A 5762-nucleotide genomic window follows, 5' to 3' on the forward strand; every position below is an offset into this window, starting at 1 on the left:
CCTATTCAGGTTGTCTTTAATTCTGTCCATGAGTTCTGCTACTTAGCACCAATAAAAGAAGCAGTTAGTGGTAAAGTCTAATGAGCAGCTCGGTTTTCATCTGGGAAGTGCCGAACTTCTCCAGGCCCCAGTTAAAGCCACAAGAGTTAATTGCCCAAGATGATGAAATCACTCATGATTAAGGTTCTCTCCCTACCCCCCGCAACCCATAAAATAAAACAAATAACTGCCCCCTTGCTCCCCGCCACAATATACAAATAAAAAAATTAAACTTGGGCAATAACTCAAAGCAGCAAAATAATCCTTTTAGTCCCTTTCTTTACAGGACTATGCCCTCAACCTATTCCAGAAATCCTTTTAGCTAGAAACCAGTCATACCATGCCTAGATGTTCACCAAGTCCAGGGTAATTCAGTCCAAAGAAGGACCAAGTTCCAGAGACCTGGGGCCCTCAGACAGCCCCTGCCAGCCTTCTTCCTTCCAGTTCAGCAGCCTTTTTCAGCTGCTGGCATCTACAGCAGTCAGAGAGAGAGAGTCTCTTATGAAACCATATTCCAGGTCATTTGGAGCTTCTTAGGTTACAATCACAACTTCAAATTCCAGTTACAGATCAATAGGCAGCCACTGCAGATCCTGGACCATGAGTCCTGTGCTTTCAAGCAAGATGCCCACTTAATTATTGCGACTAGCTTCTGTATTTTAAAGTATTGTCTTGGAAACCTTGATGAAAGATAGTCTCCTCTTATAGGGTTAAACATACCAGACATTTCTCTCTCCGTATGCACCTCTTTCATGCTGGAACTTGTATAATTTTTTTTTCTGCAGTCATATGATTTATTTCAACAGAACAGAAGAGACATTATGTGAAAAGGAGCCATCAGGATTGCCTCTCACAAAGCCAACCACCCCTTTTCCCTTTAGCTCGCCCCTCCTAAAGGCTAGTCAGCTTGTGTCAGTATAGTTTTAAATGTGCAGCCTTCTGAACCCTAATCTACTCTGACCTGCTGCACATGGAAAGGTTTTAGATCAGGGGCGGGCAATTATTTTGGGCAGAGAGCCACTTACTGAGTTTTGGCAAGCCATCAAGGGCTGCATGACAGGCAGCCAGGAGCGGATAAATATTAATTTTCTAAATGTTTTAGGGGTCCTGTGGGCCAGATAGAATGGCTTGGTGGGCTGCATCCAGCCTGCGGGCCCCATTTTGCCCACCCGTATTAGATCCATCATCTGGACATTAGTAGAGGATGTGCTCAGATTAGTTCATGTATTTATCCAGAGCTCTTCTACCCAACACAGGCTGACCCAAGTATTACACCTACTACTGCAGCACCAGGAAGACCCCGTCACAAGCCAAGACTCCACTGTTCCAGGTGCTGGTATAAATGTAGAAGGACTTAAAAATGCCTCTGCACAAAGAGCACTTCACCCAAATGTAAGATATGGGGCAACAGGTGGAAGACAGACAGACGTGTGAAGCAAACATCTTATTGATCTCTGCATGCTCTCCCTGGTGTAAAGAAGCTTTGAAGGGCTGAGGTAACCTGTCACTGGTATCTTAGTGGTACTGTGTGGACTGTGCTTGAGGACCATCCATGTCCAATCCCTGGCCCCACCTGCATGGATGAAGAGCAGAGTGGAAAGCCACTGGGTTTTGATGCCCTTCTACCCCTGGTTTCTCTGATAGGTGCTAGGCAGGCACAATTTGACTGCTCTTCTATCACCATAAAGAAACACTGAGAAACACTCTGGGTCAGACTCCTGACTGATGTAAATAGGAATTGTCCCACTGAGTCCCCTTCTCTTCCCACCTCCCCCATTTGTTAGTGAATGCCCTTCGAGATCCTGTATTTATTCCCCCATTCCTTATGTATTGCTTAAGGGGACATGAGCACGCAATCAGGATCTATGCCATTTGAGCGGGTGGTCTGCTCCTGCTGCTTTTTCCCCTTACTGCTTTGGAAAAGATCAGGATGTCCTGTGCAGTGGGTGAGAAGCAGCATTTCTGCAAGTGCCAGTGAGAATTGGGGAGCAGGGATTTTAAACCACAGCAACCTCAGCAGCAGGCAAACTTTCAGCTGTGCTATCATTTCCCACACCACCCCTTCGATCCAGGAGCTTTCTCTTTGAGCCATCATTCACTGCAGCTCTTGCTGCTTTTCCCCTCTCTCTCTCTTTCCACTTAGTGGCTCATTTACTGCTCAATCTGTGATTAATTAAAACAGAATTTAAATAACTGTGCTGCTGCTAATTCATTTATAGCTACCCACTCCATGCAGGGATGTGTGAGGGGCACAGGTGGGATGACAGAACTCTTTGGTAACCACCAGAGGGCAATGTGCCCACAGGCTCTAAGGTTCAACCCTGGCAATTTGGCTGATGGTGGAACAGGAGCAAATGAAAAACACAGAAGTATTTTTACTAGTCTAGGGGTGGGGTGTGCACAGATACCTTGAAGTAACTAAATTCTCCCTAGTTACATGATGACTTTGTGCTAAAGATACAGAAGTAGCTGTGGTGCCCGAGTGAACCATGCAGACAATTGCTTTAATTTAAGGAATGGAGACCCGAGTTCTGCCTCCTGTTGGGTCGTGACTTGGTCCAAGAGGGGTTGCATTTATTTGTAGAGCAAGAGGTTGAGTGTTTTATTTCTAAAGCAGGCATCACATACACCTGACTCTCCAGAAATAGCTTTGGAAAGCCACAATGATTAAGAAAGGGCTCTTGAGTCAGAGTTTGTTGCAACCCCTGTTTTTCCCCAGGGATGGAGAATGTGCTTGGAGCCTGTGTGAGGGGAATCCATAGCTTTCCATTTGCTCTTCACCCTTTGTGTCTTCCCTCCTTGACAAGTCACTGGAGGCAGCTTGGTCCCCAGTTGTTCACTTGTTCCTGGATTCAAAATCGTGGGAGGTTTTGTATAACTGTGAAAAGAAATAGGTGAGGCTTTTTCTCTCCTTACTACTATTTAGTATTTTACAATGACCTGCCTTATGACCCAGCTCTGAATTATTGACCGCCAAGCAGTAAGCAAATAAAGGTAGCGAGATTGTGCCTTCTGTTCTTGGTTGTCTAGCGCCAGAAGGCTGTGCGACATAGTAAAACAGGGGATGATTCATTGGGATTTTAGTAAGGGCTTTTACCAAAAAATATCCCTGCTAACCTGTGAAAAATCCCACAACATGAAGGAAACATGGAGTTTGTTACTAAATTTTCCAATTTAAACCAAAACCCCTTTCCTGTGATCTTAATCACAACAGGAACAATGCATCTTTGCAAACAAACTGCTGGTAACTCAATTTCACTGCAAAGGTTTATAATCCCTTCCTGAAATATATACTGAATAATTTAGTAATCTTGCCTAGTGTTCCTCTTCTGTGGTATGAAATCAGGGGTGGTGGGTCAACAAATACCTTGGGTGAGGAACACAGGCTGGAATTTCTATGAGGCAATTAAAGGTGGTGCACACTGCTGAATCTTCAAGGTGAAAGTGTTTTTCAGGGGGGCCTGAAGAAGGGTGTTTGTACCCAAAAACTTGCAAAGAACAATTTTTCCAACTATTTACTTGATCTAATAAAAGATATCACATTTCCCCCCAAAAGACTTGTTTAGCAATGTGTTTTTCAGGCATTCAGGGCATAGGCTGATTAAGCACTAGTTAGAGAGGGGCCAGATTTCCCCTGAAAGCATAGATCTTCTTTCAGGTTGATGAGGGGCTATTTAATGAGAGCTTCTTATGAGTATCTTGGGAGTTCCCTTTAGAACATCACTGAACTGCTGCAAAGAAACAAGAGTATCACCACCTGACATTCAATGCTGTAAGCCAAAGGTGGCCAGCCTTTTGTACACATGCCAGAAGTGGCATGAGTAGCCTCTGTGTGTGGCATGTAGCAGATCATAGAGGGTCCAAATAGGCCAGGAAGCAGACAGCAGAACCACAGATTGTGCACGGATCACAGGGCAGGAAGCAGAAAGTAGAGCAACAGGTCGAGCAAGGAAGGGGATCAGAGTGGCACTCGGGGAGGGTGTAGGGCTAATTTGTGGCATGCCTGCCAAAAAGGTTGCCCCCCACTGCTCTAAGCAGTCCCCTTCTTATGGACATCAGTGGTAATGGAGGGGGTGCTCAGCACGTCTCAGCTGAAGGTCCTTAAGGCAAAAGTAAGCATGATTCAGAACAATACACATTTCACAAAGTGCCGTGAGGGTAGTAGAAGTGCTTGAAACTATGCTTTTGGAAGGCAGAGGAGGAGGACTTTTGGAGTATGGTGACTGGGATGATGTTCCAGAAATAGAGCTCATGGTGTGAGAAGACGCAATATCAGTCTCTAATTGCCTTTTAAAAAAATGCTTATATTGCAGCTGATCTTCAGCAAGAGTTTTTTCTGCTTTTCTGACAAGCCTAAGAGGATCAGAGACTCAAGCAACGAGTTTAATGAAAATCTAAACACATTTATTGTAGATGTAATTTACATAGGGTGAGACAGTACTCCGAGTACACAAAACATCCTATGAAATTAATAGTTTTAGGATCTTCTTCCTGGTCTTTCTGGGTTTATTTTTTTAAGCTGAATATTCATAAACTGCTGGAAAAATATTTTATCTATGAATAATGAGAAACATAAATGGCCCGATCATATTATCAGTTACAGATGCACAGCCCCTGTTAGAGTTTCTTGTGGAAAATGTATAATTATTTGTACAGCACTGTTTATAGGCTGCAGCTGAGACTGGGACCCAGTTTGTGCTAGTTCTGTATAAACATGAAGAGAAAAGATCCTGTCTTTGAAGACCTTTCAATCTAAATTGACAGCAGAGGCACAAGTGGGAAGAAGGAGATGTTATTAACACCTTTTTACAGACTGGAAAACTAAGGTGGAGAGAAATTAAGTGGCTGAATGGGAATTAAATGTATACCTTCTGAGTCTCCATTCGCCACTGTAACCACAAGGATTGTTATGTGTTAAATGTATATATCAGGCTACAGCATGCTGGATTTTGAGTTGAAACAAGCCCTATATACTTGCAATGTGCCTTCAGTTTAACTTAGTATATTGGTTCAGTATGGCTTCAGTGTGCTTTTTGTTTTTATTAAAAAAGATCAGTTGGCATTAACTATCAATGTTATTTCAATAATGTCCAAAGTGTACATTAAAAATGCATAAGGAGATTAGATATTTAACTTTCAATAGGAATTTGGCACAGACCAAGGGTAGTAAACATGGGCAAGAACATATAGATTTTTAAAACCGCTTCCTGTAGTAAATCACAGCAGCTGCTTGTTCATAGTTAATGAGGAGAATGAAAAAAAAAAAACCCCTCTGCATTGTTCAAACAACATTCCTCCACCCCAATTTTTTCTCAACAAACACATTAGAAAAATTCATAATGCGGCTGGCTGTCCTTCCCTGGTCTTTATCTCTCTTCCCTTCATTCTGATGGAATCAGTGCTCTATATTACTTCTTAGATTCAGGAGATTATGATGATCTTTTGTGTTTTATTAGTTGAGAGGATTTTGTGCAAGGAAAAAAAAACCCTCTTTAACATTCATGAATGATGTTGCCTTTGCAAATAGAAAGGATGCAGAGGGGGAGGGGTTCCAGCATGCTGCTTTGATTGTGGGGTATTGACAGGACAGTCACATGCAAGGGTCCAAAGGTGACTTCCACCAATGAACAGTGAAGTCTCTTTCCTTTTGCAGTATGTGCAGAACGGCCCCTAAAAATAAGGCTGTGGGAGACATGCCACACCTCATAGTTTCATAGTTTCAT

The sequence above is a fragment of the Gavialis gangeticus genome, unplaced genomic scaffold (assembly GCF_001723915.1).
Source record: "Gavialis gangeticus isolate Ggan-Ray unplaced genomic scaffold, GavGan_comp1, whole genome shotgun sequence".
NCBI lineage: Eukaryota > Metazoa > Chordata > Crocodylia > Gavialidae > Gavialis > Gavialis gangeticus.